This window comes from Manacus vitellinus, unplaced genomic scaffold, assembly GCF_001715985.3.
Source record: "Manacus vitellinus isolate BGI_N305 unplaced genomic scaffold, ASM171598v3 scaffold_33_pilon, whole genome shotgun sequence".
Lineage (NCBI taxonomy): Eukaryota > Metazoa > Chordata > Aves > Passeriformes > Pipridae > Manacus > Manacus vitellinus.
Window position 1 is genome coordinate 323,125 of NW_021940478.1, and position 15,240 is coordinate 338,364.

Here is a 15,240-nt window from a genome sequence, read left to right on the forward strand (position 1 = left end):
CACTCACATTCCCTGGGAATATTATTTTTTAAAAAGTAGTTGTCACATATACCTCATCTTCTTATAATGATGGCCCTCTAAAAAACCAAATATTTCACAAATTGCAAAGTTATCAGTTCCCTTTGTAACCAGTCTTACTAAAACATAAAAAATAAACAAATAAACAGAAAGATAATTGATTGTTTGTATTAAGCAATACATTATCTTCCATAATAGCTATCCAAATTTTTTTTTCTACAGTTACAGAATATCTTTCTGTAAGTCACATCTTGGATTTTTGCTGAATTAAAATCTTTCATTTATATACCCTTCATTCCTAAAGTCCAGACTGATTACAAACTGGGGTTTCTGTCCCACGGAGCACTTAATTGCCTGTTTTAAACATAACTAATCTTATCTAAGAGGTATTAGAAATCAGGGATTATAACAAGATGAAACAAACTAAGTTCATGACATTCCTGTATCTTGACTAAACCCATTAAGAATTGTCCATCTCTATGTGCTACCCAAATAGGTGTCTGTCACTTGCACTCCTAAATTTAAATTTCTAAGACAAAGGGCCAAATAATGAGAAATATATTTGTATTTTTCTGGCATAGGTGCCAAAAACTTATACAATTCTGTGCTGGTTTAAGAGTTAACCAGCAGGGGGAATGAACTCAACTCAAAGGAGAGATTATAAATCAGAATAACAATTTATTAAAATAATACAGGAAGTACAATAATACAAACAAACAATTGGTCTCAACCCACAAAAACCCAAATGTATAACCCAGTACCCTGGGACCTGAACAAAGTGGTGTTCCTTGGGCCCCGCTTGAGTCCAAAGTAAAGGGAGAGGGGAAGAACCTGCTGGTGGGAGAGCTGCTGCAGTCTGGCCAGAACTGGTGATCGCAGTCCAGTGGTGGTCTAAGTCTGGTTGAGAGCGATGAGATGCAGCCGTCCTCTGGATCCCACGAGTGGGTTGAAAAATGTTCCAAGACTCCAAGATTATATATCCTCCAGTTCAGGCAGGAATGTTCAGTGCTCCCCTCAGGGCGGGGAGTTCCACAAAGGGTGTGGGAACAAAAGCATCCTCCTATCTCACAGGCCTCTTAACACCTAGTTTATAGCCTGAGGAGTCAGGCTCTATGGGCAGAGGGTGCAAATAGTCTATTGACAACAGTAGTCTAGTTTCTGGGAAATGACATGGAAGGCTATAGAATACACAGTTTTGGGTTACACCCACCATGATGAACTGGTCTTCAGCTGTCCTAACTAGGACAAATTCCAACTCAGATTTGGAGTTTTAAGAACATATCTTGTTTTAACTTGTCTCACAACCAACTTATTTCAAACATGGTTTTACTACATCTTCAACACTCCTGTGACTGCGGGATCTCAGAATATCCCTTACAGTCTTCTGTGTCTGACATCATTACCATGTCACTTATACCTTCTCTCATCTTTTTCTCAAAGAAAAAATTATGAATAAAGATATTTCTATCCTTTTGTAAGTTTTGGATGATCTACTTCTATCCCTGGAGTAAAACATGTTTCTCTGGTCTGCAGATGGTGGGTAAAATGGGCTTGGAATGTGAGAGAGCTTTGTAGTGATCACCACAGTGTGATAGTTTTCACCCTAGGCCTTCCTGGAGACTGGTTTGTAACCAGGAAGGAACTAAGAAGGTGACCAAGGAAGTGTTCCATGCTATTCCTTTACGTAACCTGAGGTATAAATAAAGCCAACTGGAGGGACCTCTCTCTCTTCCTTTCCGGTGAGGTTCGAGAACAGTAGAACCCTACGTGGTCTTGCTTATCTGGAGCTGAGTCCTGTATCGACTGCTGTTCTCTGCCACGCGTGAGGGGGAGAGTGCTGGGCCATGTCCAGCCATCCTGCTTCTCTCAAGGGAAGTGGTGAGATTTTGCCAGTTCTTTATTTTGCTGGTTACTGGGTTTTTAGATTGTGCATACCTGTTTTGTTTCTGTCCCTTTGCATCCTTTTTTTGTCCTTTTTCCCTTCTCCCTTACCCTCTTCCCTTTTAGGAAGCTATTTGGGGTTTCTGGGGTTATATGTACATAGTATTCTCACTGTATATATCTGTTTTATATGTAAAATATATTTTTTGCTATAACTTTGGCTGTTTGTTTTTTTTTCCCCTCTCTGGGAAACAGGCTCTGTTGTAAGTTTTGGAAACTTGGCGGGAAGCCAGCTTGAAACTTGCACACACAGCTTTGGTGGAAACTGTTAAAACTGTTATCTCTTAAAGATTTTTTCTTTTTTTCCCTTTGGATGATATTTCAAAGAAATACTCTAACTACTTGCCTTAAACCAAGTTTTGACTAATACAGTGCAATGCTGCAAAAACCATTTTGATAGCAAGCAAACTAGCCGAAGATTTCATTAATTCTAAACTTTTGGCATTCCTATTTCATGCAAAAGAGCCTTTTAGTAAACTGGCTAAGAATTCTCCACAAAGTCTTAAGTTCATTTTTTAAAAGACTATGTGATTCTTTTCATACATGTTATTATAAAGTATAACAAAAAGATTTAAAATAAATCACCTTGTTAATTGGTTCCACTTACTGGATTTCATATCCTCAGTGTAATGTTAATGTTTTCATCAACTAGAACTATTGGAATTTAGTGTTTGAATCAACTTTGCTATTAAGCCAAGTCATTATAAATACAAAGAGAAATGGTTCCCCTTGAGTAAGCATACAACAGGAGGATTATGTGGAGAAAGTAAAAGGAGGTAAGTTACTATAAGCTAAAAACAAGTGATCCTGTTTAAAATATGTGTTCTAAAATGAAGAATTTGCTTAATACGATTACATCCACACTTTCATCCAGATGATGTAGCATTTAAAGGATGATGTAGCATTTAAATATTAGTCATCTAGATTTTTTTTAGCAATCTTATCTCCTTTATTTTTCTCATGCATTGACTACCCTCATTTTATTCTGTTTGGAAAGTCACCTGTAAAAGTCATTATGCCAAAGATTTGGCTAGTTTCCCCTTTTTTTTTTCATGGCATATAGTGAGCAATATTGTCTGAGACAATACATCCATTTTGAGCTTTACTGACAACACATTCTGGCTAATGTGGACAAAGATTCACATTCCCAATTCATCAGAATATCTAGATTCCCATCAAAATTAATGAATTTTCCTAAGTTGATTGCTCATTCTTGCCAGGATTGTTCTACCATACGGTCACATGTTTCTTTAAAGATCTGACAGACATAGCCCACCTTCTGTTTGACAAGAGAGATGGATAGAAGAAAGGGTATATAGTAATCATCTCCCAGAACAGCACCAACTCTACATCTGCACTGCTGTTTTCGTAACAAAATCATTGGGAAGCACCTTTCACCTTAAGAGTCTAGAACTGAAGAAGTGTAAGGTAATTTTATACATCTATATATACACATACCCAGTGTCTGTTAAATGCTGATTACGATAGTTTGATTAGACCTATTGTTAATCCTAAAGTTGAGATATCTTCATGAGTGTTCATCTTCACTATTTTTAGTCTATATTTCTTTTTCCTGCAATTTGTTCTTAATGCTGCTATAGATTTTCAGCATTGTTTCCTTTCTAGCAAGTTTGTCTTTTTATCCCTTGATAGTACCCAGGCCTGCTGGTTGCTCATTTTATTTTATGTGGCTCTTCTGTAGCTCTTTATGTCTACATTTTGAGAAAGGAAAAAAGACTCAAACCCTGGAGCCAGCAAACAGATTGACAGGCACTGCAATTCTTGTCAGCCATTTTCCAACAGCATGGCAGGACAGCATTGTTAGGCTCAGGCCAGCTGAAGTGATTGTGCCTTACCATCAGTCATTTCTCGACCTCTCAGTTTTTTTCTCGTCTCTTCTTTTGTCAAAGACTGGTGGATGACTGCAGCTCTATGATCTTCTTACACTATGCTTTTGTAAAATAGCTTGACGTGTTCACTCTTCTGCTACTTCTTTCTCCTTTTGTTATGTAGTCTGCAGGTTTTTGTCTTGTATCTTTTCCTTTTCCTGTTTTTGTTTAGGTTCTAATTTTGTGTCTTTTTTTTTTATTTCTTCATTTCCTTTATACAACAGATGTGAGAAGCAGGTAACCTTTGTTATTACTGCAGATCCTCAAGACAGAGCTTAATAAAAAAAAGATAAAAAATGAGTGGACAAGCAGGCAAACAACAAACCTACCCTTATTTTCCCTTCAAAAAAGCCCTCCCCTACATCATCCGCATCCCAAAGACCTTGCATACCTTATGTGGAAGGGAGGCTGAACAATGAAAATGCAGAACCATTGTTGAGTGTTGAGGGTAACTTGGTGACCGCAGACACAGGCACCAGATGTCTTCTTTGCATCTTCACCAACAAGGTCTCTCAAGCCTCTGGGCTTAAGAGGCTGGATTCAGGGAGGATAAGAACTACCAGTACAAGGTGAGGATCAAGTCAGGGTTTAACTGCAAGGATTTGACGCCATAAGTCCTTGGGACCTTGACAGACTTCATCCAAGATGCTGACAGAGATGTCCTACATCCTTCCAAAGCTGCTTTCTATTGTGTTTGAGAGGTTGTGGAATTCAGGAGAGGGCACCAGCAATTGCAGGAAGGTAAATATCAATCAACTCATGAAGCTACAGGCTGGTTGCCAGACTTCGGTGCTGGAGCAAGTCCTTATGGAGTTCATTTCTGGGCACAGATGGGAGAAGATGTTGGGAAACAGTCACTTTGAATTTACTGAATGGTAAATTGTGCCTGACCAACCTGATTACCTTCTGTCATCAAATGATAAAATTTTTGGGTCAGAGAAACACAGAGTTGCAAAGTGATGTAGAGCAGTAAATTGTTATGAGGAGGAGATGTTCAGTGTAAGAAATGAGTACAAAAAGTCAGTGGAGGCACATGGATATTTCTCATATGTCTTAGAGAAAGAAGCATTATTTTAAATCTGTTTTTGTAAACAAAAAGACATAGAAAAGGGTAGGACTTGCATTTCTACGTGGGGGCAGTGGGGCATGAATTCTTTTTTGTTGCATCTTCTTTTTCCCTCTGCTGCCCACATATTTCACAGAGGTATAAATCATGCGAACACACATGCACACCTGCTTTAGATTTACAAGCACCTGGTATGTGAGAAACTTGTTTTGGGGAAAACCTGTAAGCTTCATTGGAGCAAACTGGAAACAGAAAAAAAAATCATGGCAAAAAACAGACAGGTCATAAATCTTCACATTTATAGGCACCTGTTTTGTAAAGAAACTTTTATTTTTCTCCTGTCATAATCTGCAATTATTAAAATACTAATTATGCCAGAATTTTGAAATTTAAAATTAGGTTTTAAAACTTAAAATCAGTGGTTTATAGCTCAGAAATAGATGGTGCTTTGAAAAGCTCCTCTATATTTTTTTTTTCAACCCAGAGAACTTCTTATTCTTAAAAGCATATTCAAAACTTGGCCATACACAAGAAAGTAGACTATATATTTGACCTTTGCAAAGCTCTATTTAGGTAGTAGAAGCCCTTAAGTCCTTCTTATGACAACATCAGAACTTAACAAACTGCAACCTATCTCACACAAAATTGGCAACTGTTCAGACATCTTTTCAGTTCTTCTTTGCAACAAAGATTTTCTGATTCTTCATAAAGGCTTCTTTTGCAGATAAAAGCATAATTTCTGATTGAAAATGCTGTTGCCGTCCTTAAAGCCATTCATAGATCGATGGTTTTCTTCGAAAGTCACATTTCAACCATTAGAACAGGCTACCCATGAAAGTGGTGAAGCCACCATCGCTGAAGGTGTTTAAGATACGTATAGACATGAAACTTAGGGAGATGGTTTAGTGGTGGACTTGGCAGTGCTGGGTTAATGCTTGGCCTCAATGATCTTAAGGGTCTTTTCCAACTTTAATGATTCTACGATTCTGTGATTTATCTGGGTTGTATTTCAGCAGACTGCAAGTTAAATATGCCAACAGGATTCCGATCTCTCAGAATTATTGCATTGTCTTTTTGAAGAAACTTTGCATTTATGCATAATGTATGGTGACAGTCTTATAGCCACAAGTCTGAAAGGCTTGGATCCTTATAGAATTCACTGGAGCCATTAAGAAAAAGTAATTTAAATGTTGCTGTTAACATTCAGAAATTCTTCTTTGTGTTCCTTTTGTCCTGCACAACTGTAAACTTTCTATTGTTTCATGAAGAGTGGATAGAAAGGGATCAGGGAAGAATCTCAAAGATATGCTAAAGAAAGCTCCATTGTTTTGAGTACCTACTAGGGATGTAAAATAACCAAAGTAATAAAGAAAATATTAGTATTACCTTTACTCAGATTTAGAAGCCTGTGCTGTTTCTTTCACTTGATGATCATCTCAAGCCCTTCTAGAGTACTTTAAAACTTTGAGCAGAACAGCAAATGAACTGGAAGGCAGTGAGTGAGAATCACTGATAACTTCAAGGTATCGCTCATTATGGCTGTGGATTGTGTTTCCACAGCAAGTAGACTAGACGCATAGTTCCCTGACATCTTTCCCCTTCTTGATCAGTGAGTATTTTTAGGTAAAGGCTAATGAAACTAAAAGGAATGAACAAAACTGATGCTAATACTGAACTGTATTTTGAGTATTTATGACAAAAAGACTAAGGTGGTCTCTGGTACTATGACAGCTGCTTGCTTGGAAGACTGAAATTGAGCAAGAGGGTTAGTAAGCCTTTTAATCACATAGCTGTAGTAACCAAACTGATAAATGAAGATTTTCTTCCATTTAAATCAAAATTAATTGGGTGAATATAATGTATATTATACTGCCATCTGGTGTCAAAAGACTGAGAAACAGGACAATTAAAACGTTTTCTGAAGATGCATCTCCTCATGAAACAGAATCACATTTACAGATAGAGAGAACTACAGGAGGTGATGGGACCCATGAATATTGCCAAGTTTTGACAAACTTTTTGTTTGTACCTGTATTTGGTTTGCATGGCCAGATTTTGGTTGTAGGAGGAGATATAGGGATGGCTTCTGTGAGAAGCTGCTGGAGGTTTCCCCGTGTCCAACAAAGCCAATGCCAGCTGGCTCCAGGACAGACCCACCACTGGCCAAGACCGAGACAATGAGGAATGACAGTAATGCCTCTGTGATAGCTTGTTTAAGAAGGAAAAAAAAAAAAAAGCTATTGCACAGAGGTAATTGTGACCAGAGAAGAGAGGAGTGAGAATATGTGAGAGGAACAACTATGCAGACCCCAGGGTCAGTGGAGGAGGAGGAGGAGGTGATGCAGGCTCAAGAGCTGAGGTTCTCCTGCAGCCCATGGTGAACTCCAGGGTGAACAGCTGTCCCCCTGCACCCCGTGGAGGTCAACAGAGGTGCAGAAATCCACTTGCAACCCGTGAAGGAGACACACATTGGAGCAGGTGGATGCCTGAAAGAAGGCTGTGACCCCATAGGAAGCCTGTGTTGGAGCAGGCTCCCGGCATGGACATGCAGATATGTGGAGAGAGGAGCCCACGATTTCTGGCAGGAACTGTGATCCTGTGAGGGATCCACTCTGAAGTAGCCTGTGCCTGAAGGACTGCACTCCGTGGGAGGGACCCCACACTGGAGTAGGGGAAGGACTCCTCTTTCTGAGCAGCAGCAGAAACAACCTGTAATGAAGTGACTGTAAACCCAACTCCTTGTCTCCCTGTGCCTCTGGGGGAGAGGAGGTAGAGCCCAAAAAAAAGGAAGGGTGGGAAGAAGGTGTTTTTAAAATTTGTTTTACTTCTCATTATCCTGTTTGATTTTGATTGGTAATAAATTAAATTTTTTTCCCAAGTCAAGTCTGTTCTGTCCATGACAGTAAGTTATGAGTGATCTCTCCTTATCTTTATCTCAGCTCATGAACATTTTGTTGTATTTTCTCTCCCCTGTCTAGTTGTGGAGGGGAGTCACAGAATGACTTTGGTGAACACCTGGCATCCAGCCAGTGTCAACCCACCACAGTATCATACTTATATATGCTGCATTGTTCTTCTAATTTTTTTGGATTTCAGGCTACTGTATAACTCTGAATTTAGTAGATATCCTACCTTCATAGAATGTCCCACATAATTTCTTGAACATTAGAGGTTATTAGTAATAAATTATAATAAATTGTACAATAAAGAGTACATGTGATGTATCAGAAGCATTTTTTGAAAGTAAAAAGTTTATGTTTTTTATTTTCCTCTGCAGCAATGCTCATTAACGAAGCAATATGAAGGATAAGGATTTCAAAGTTAGTTTTCTTTTTAAGGTGGCTTTTCTTTACATTATACTAGAGTCCCAATTCCTATTAATTTACATTAATGAGTCATTCCTGTGACACTATATGAAAATGAATACCTTGAAAGTAAATAGTGTAGTGTCTGACTCAGCTGTCTCCCCCCCACCTTGACTTCATTATGGATGCATTACTGTACATACAACTGTATCATATACAAGGTGTAAGCAGAATCTATCTAAAAGTATGTACTTGTGCATAGGCTACCTAGGAGTATGTGTATGGCTATTTGTATTATAATATCTTGTGCACGCTTGGCTATTTGTGTTAAAACAGCATCTTGTGGCTCCAGGGAAGACTGAGGGTCATTCCACTGACTGTAGCTCATAAAGATGCAGATACTGCCCCAAAACATCTCCATATATCTTTACACACAGTTGCAGTTGGCTGTGCAGCTCTGTTATTCCTGCTTCAAGACAAGCTGATGCAAGCTGTTTGTAGCCCAGAGCTGCGCAATAAAGGCAGCACGCTGTGCTGAGTCAGAGCTCCAGACCATGATCCATAGCAGTATGGTTGAACACCTTCCAGCCACCTCTGAGCACAAGCAGAGCAGATGCACAGATGTTTGCACCTGTCTACCTAAATATGAGCTCAAAAATGAGTCCTCCTGTATAGTTTTGTGTCTGTTGTATTGTAAACTAACATCCCCCAATAATTAGAGGGTTTAGGCATTTAGTTTATGTCGCAGGGTATCTATCATATTGTTAGGTTTGGTCAGTAGAAAAAGCAGACACACACACACACAGAGTTGAGATCAGAGTTGTCTAGAGAGCTGTCTACTCCGTAAGCGCAGCAACCTCCTTTATCAAGGTAGCTAACTCTGACTTTCCCACACACTTTCTGTATACATAGTTTCTACAAAACACCAGAGAACTAACACCTGCAATTGTGAACACAGCCAACATCTCTGTCCTTGCACATTTCATCCTGTTTATCTCCTTTCTAGTCAAGTCCCTGATTCTCAAGGCTGATCTATCTATGGGAACAGTTAATTAACTTCACTGTTCTCATGGGAATGGCCTTATACCATTCAATATTTTAAGCTCGTCAACTTCTAAGGGCTCAGCGGACCCGCCGCCTCCCATCACAAGTTTACTCTTAGAATCGCCTAAGACCAACTGGATTGCTGTTCTCTTATAAACTAGTAATTGAGAAAATTCTATCTCTTACAAATGTGCACAATAGTAATAGCTGTATAGCATACAGTATTATAGAGGTTTGTAATGGCTGTGTGGTTAGGCTAAAGGAGAGGAGATAAGGGACTGGACCAAGTAAGAGCTTTTAACAACAAAAAGCTACTGAAAAAAAAAGGAGATAATAAAGTCTTCCTCACGTCCTCTGGTAATAGTCTTTAGAGTCTTAAACTGCAAAAAAAAGATTGAGACCCAATATTAATAATAGCTTTTTAGTGGTAGAGATTGACAACCACTGTAACAGATTGGCTAAGGGACTGGGAATCTCTTTCTTTTAGAGGTTATTATGGAGATGTTAGACAAATATCTCACAAGTACTTTTGTGATACATCTGATCCTGCACTGGAGCAGAGGAAAGTTACTGACTTGTTGAGCTAACCTCTTTTATCTCAAATCTTCTAGGCTTTTGTGAGTCACAGATCTAAAAGAAAGCAGACAGAATTGTCATTGATAAAGACTTACAGCCTGTGTCAATCTTACCTTATGAATCATACACTTTTAGGAGAGTTCTAAAGATCCATTTGTGATGGTAGAGTTACTGTCAATGAACTGAGATGCTCAATCCATTTTATATAGATTCTCATCATTCTGATCACCATCTTTACACCTCAAAAAGCCTGAAACCTTTTCTTTAGCATTGTCAGTCTCGCTGAGCCTGCTTTTGCCTTCCTGCTGCTGCAAAGGGTGAAATGAAAGAGAACAAAAGAGATTGTGTAAAACCAAGTGCTGGGTTTTATTGGGGGGAAATTTGTTATGTTGAATTTATGTATGCAATATGTAATGGCTATAATTTTGAAATTAGTTCAACCACTTAATAAATAAAACTGGGGATTTTAGAAGATAGACCTGGTTGGGAAATTTGTGGTAAAGCAATATTTCAGCAAAAAATTATTCTTTGATAGGACTGAAATGTTTCACAGAGCCAGATAGCATTTAGCCTCCATGACAGTTTTCTGCCTGGTTGCCCACTGAAAATTAGATCAGAAACTCTAATCTTTAAAGTTGAGTGTTGACTAATCCATTAGTCAACTTGAAATAAGGTTACCAATGCTTCATACTTAGCAACCTTACTGTAAAAAACCCTGACATGAGAATGGCCTAGAATTCAGTGCTCTCTGCCTCCTTTTCATGGACTCAGCAGTCAATTTAGGAATAAAGTATGTGCTTGAACAGACTTCAAAGTGCATTGCAACTGTAGTATCAGAAATGCAAATGCGTAGTGGCTTTCAGAGCATGTAGGACCAGATAGATATCAGATAAAGCAGGGTTTGTGGCTCCTTCACTGTAGCTAGTAGGAAAGGAGCTCTACTGTTGTTATGGTTTACATTTAAATTATTATCAAAGTAGGTAAGAAAAGCTTATGTTTTTGTGCATAGTGATTATGTTTATTTTAATATGCACAGGACTTTTCAAATAATTTATTGCCTATTGAACGTTCTCTTTCACTGCCCTATGCATAGAAATACCTCTCTGCTCTGTACCCGTGTCATTATTTTCTAGTTGTGACAGAAGGCAGAAACACTCTGAATGACTTGCTGTCATTCTTAGCTTCACTTATATCTCCAAGTACCATATGTAAATAAGTTCTTCCTAGCTTTCAGTGTTTTTATGCCATCTACAGGTCTATTCAAACCACTGAATTCTTTTAATATTTTTTCATTATTTTGTAAACGTGTACACCACTTAAATAAAATTTTCTGTAAATTGCTTATTATTTGCAAAATAATTAGACCAGAGACATTGTTTGAAATGTTTCACAACCCCTAGCTTTTTCAGTATTTTTTTTTTTTGATGCAGAATAATGTCATGGTGGTTTATGATAAAAACTATTTTGGTTTAAATTTTTATATCAATAATTTTGGTAAAAAGTATTTTTTCTTGGAAAAGCTAATTGTGAAAATTTAGGTTTCAGGAAAGAAAATTAAAATGTAGCTCAATAAATATTAAAAATATATCTAAAATATGTACATACTAAATGCTTGTTTTTCTTAAGCATTAATAGAAAAAGAAGATATAGCTTCTTTTTCAAACAAAATTTGATTAGTGAGAGTAATTTCATATTTAAAGGGTAAGTTTCCTTCAACATACTTCATTTACCAAAATGTCCCAGAGCCTAATTCTAACCATGAATAGACAAACTGTGGTGTCAAGATGCAGGGTGGAAACATGGGAAGCACAGAGATTTGTGACAACAGGATTACATGCATTTCTTCAAAACCATATGGCCTTTCAATCACTTTTGTGCCATGTACAGTTAAAAAAATCCACAAGTGCCTTTAGCAGATGAGAATTCTATATGTGTTGTCAAGGACAAAACTTAACTCTAAAACCCTTTTCAATGAAGTTCATTGTGCTCCCTTTAGATAAGGCAAACCACTTAAGACTGACAAAAAATGTCACAGAGTACTTTCAGACATTAGTACAAATAAATGAATGTATGAAAAATCAAAATACAAGAGAAATGTAAGTAAGTACTAGTAGCTGACACTTAGGCAGAAATTAATCTATGTTATAAATATTCTAGTAAATCATATTAGGATATAAAATATGACTGAAGAGCAGGTTTACTGGGAGACAATCTTTCCTGAAAGCAAAACTTAACCTGTCATTTTTTTTCCTTGTGTTTAACTGCATGCAGGAAAATTCAGTCATGGAAATGTGTCTGTGAATACTTCACTCATGGTTCAGCTGGAGGTACAGAGACAAAAACCTCTTTATGTGAACAGATGATTGGCATTATAGGTGCTGCACAGAACCACAACCATGGATGCAAAGTATATTTCCACTAGAAAAATAAACTATGATGTACAATAAAACTGTGTTATAGACATAATCAATAGTTTTACCCAAACATTCAAAACACCTCTTTAAGTCTCTTATACCAAAAGAAAAAAAAAGTAACCTTAATTGTACTGTTGAATACTTAATTTTTTTACAAAATGTAATGTCATTCCTTTCTGATAGCTGAGGGAGGAGTGGTGAAATGACTTTGTTTCCAAGCAGAATTATATGTTTTCTAGCCAACAGAAATGAGAGTTCAAAACTACAACTGCATTTATGAAAACGATGACTAATTGTCATGAATGAAGTGATGCACTTCTCTTGTAAAAGGGAAGCGATAATACACTTTATTAAAGAAATTACTTAATTAACAAAGTTCAATAGTAAATGTGACAGTGGTTTAACAGGATCCGATGGGAAAGTACACTGATTATTTACTGCACAGAGGACAGCGTCAGACAATATTACAAGTGAGACCCTCCCACTGAGTCATGAGGTTCAAAAAGAAGCCTCTTTTGTTCTAAAAGGAGTCTAGAACAAAATCCTCCCCAGAGTGGATTTGAAATGCAGCTTAGTCACAAACTTGGTCAATGGTTCTTTTCTAAAGGACTGTACACACACTATCAATCCTTTATATCACCTAGCTAAGATTTCAAAGTTTAGCATGTTGTTAATAACTTACTGCAAACCTGTTGCTCCAAGCAATCTCTTGGCCTGGAGAAGTAACCTGAGAGCTGTACCTGCTTGAGGGGAGATCCCAGCATGCAGCCTGCTGCCATGCAAGAGAGCTCAATGAGCCCTGGGCTATCCACTACTTACGGAGTAAGGTGATTGACTTATATTCATATTTGCATACCAGCAAAGTGTCTGAGTCATTGTTCCAAACAGCTGTTGTCATCCTGCCCCCAAAGTCCAAACTAAGCTGGATAGAGTCATCACAACTCCCACTGTTGGTTATGGATTAAGTAAGGGAAGAGTGGGGTAGGTTGAAAGAACACTGTTGCACAGACTGAATGAAACGATTCTTTGGGGTATTTTAGCTTTGAACACAGGCCAGCACAGAGCATGTTTACAGGATTGACAAGGGAAAATGCAGAACCAGATGGGTTAATTGATTTGCCCAGGCAGCAGTGTGGCCTAATGTATTAACTTTGGGCTTCGGTCTCAGAAGACACCTTCTGTCTCACAGAACTAAGTTCATGACACTCCTGTCTCACAGAGGTTTTGTGAGACTTAATTAGAACTTGCAATTTGCTTTGAAAACAGTTTTCAGATATGTAGTCCAGATGTATATATATATATATATATACATATATGTATATATATATATTTATATATATATTTATAGCCAAAAGACACATGGAAGAAACTTAGGCAGTGGAATTAGTTAATTGGACATAATATAATTGTTTTACGCAGTTACTTAATTATATATTGATCTATTAGTTACCAGGGTCCATCAGGTATCATGGTGTCCTTCTTACAGTATGTATCCTCATCATTACTACATACATATTTATCCATCATTTATAAAAAAAAAAAATCCTGGACTTCTTGCTGTTTCAGCTATGTAAGGACTATATTTTATAATTCAAAACATCATATTGCTCACAGAAGTGATAAGAATTCCCGAAAACAAAGAGAAAACATAAGAAGAAAATACTATAGACTTTAAAATACATGTTTAAGGAAGCTATTTTTCATGTATTGCTGCCAGTCCAAAGTTTTACCAATTGAATCACAATCAACAATAGCAAACTTCTCCATTTTACTGATACACAAGGACCTGATAAATAGGAAACGACTTGCTGATTGCTACTCTACTGCATTTTCAGATTTGAAAATGAGAGGGAGATGAAAATGATGAAGGAGATGTCTGTTATGACAGTGTAGTGTAGTCAAGTTGAAAAACTTCAGTATCCGCTGATAGAAGTGCTGGATATTAAAGGCAGAGGAAAGAACTGCTGGATTAACAAGAAAACTCGATGCAATGCTAAAAATCTTATTAATCTAACTGTAGACCTGAACTTGAATAAATGCTGAAATATACTTCAGTTGAAGGAAGTATTGCTACCACCTGTGACTTTTCTGGTAATTTCTAGTAGATTGTTTTACCACCTGTGTACATGTTGTCTTTGTGGAGTAGTTCGAAGTGAAAGACTTTAACATTTATGTTCTTTTCGTGTAAAAGGAAATTTGACTTTTGGAATTCAAGTTGTCAAAACCCTGAAGATCATACATAATTTTAGGAATGTAAGCAGCACTATAGACTGTTGTTGAAGCATCTTATGCTTGTAAGAATCTTCTGTTGTGTGTAATATGTGTCTTTGAAGGGGAGCATACTAAGAACAAAAAAGTCTTAGTAAGAAAAATCTCCTCTGACTTGGGAATTTGAATAAAAACAATTATAAGGGAAGAAATGGCACCTTACTATGTAGAGCAGAATAATCTAACAGTTATTTGCCACATTTACAGTTGAATAGTTGTGACCTGTGACTTAATTAGATGTGGTTAAATAGTATATTGGAATCACACTGGATCATATTTATAGCCCACTAATCTGAAACTCTATGAAAATGAAGGTCATCTAGCATGCTCCAGGTAGCAAAAATGAGATACAGAAAAAAACATGTTTATCATACGCAAATATACACATTCCATGACTGCAATCAGAGTCTTCACCAATAGAGACACTACTCTGTTTCATTGATATCAGTTACAGTACAGCACATCAATTAAATTTGGTAATTCATTCAGGGTGACAATATGGATGAAAAAAGGAGGAATCTGTAATCATACCTAGAGAATTTAATCAATAGAAGATCAAATATGACTTGTGAGTAGTCTTTCTTTCTGTGTATTTTTAAGCTGGATTCGCTATCACAAATGTATTGAAAGAATTCCAATCTTTCTCAAAGTATTTAATAAAGAATTCTTGCAAAAGGCTTGTCAGGTCTATGCACCAATGTGAGGCAAGAGATAAAACC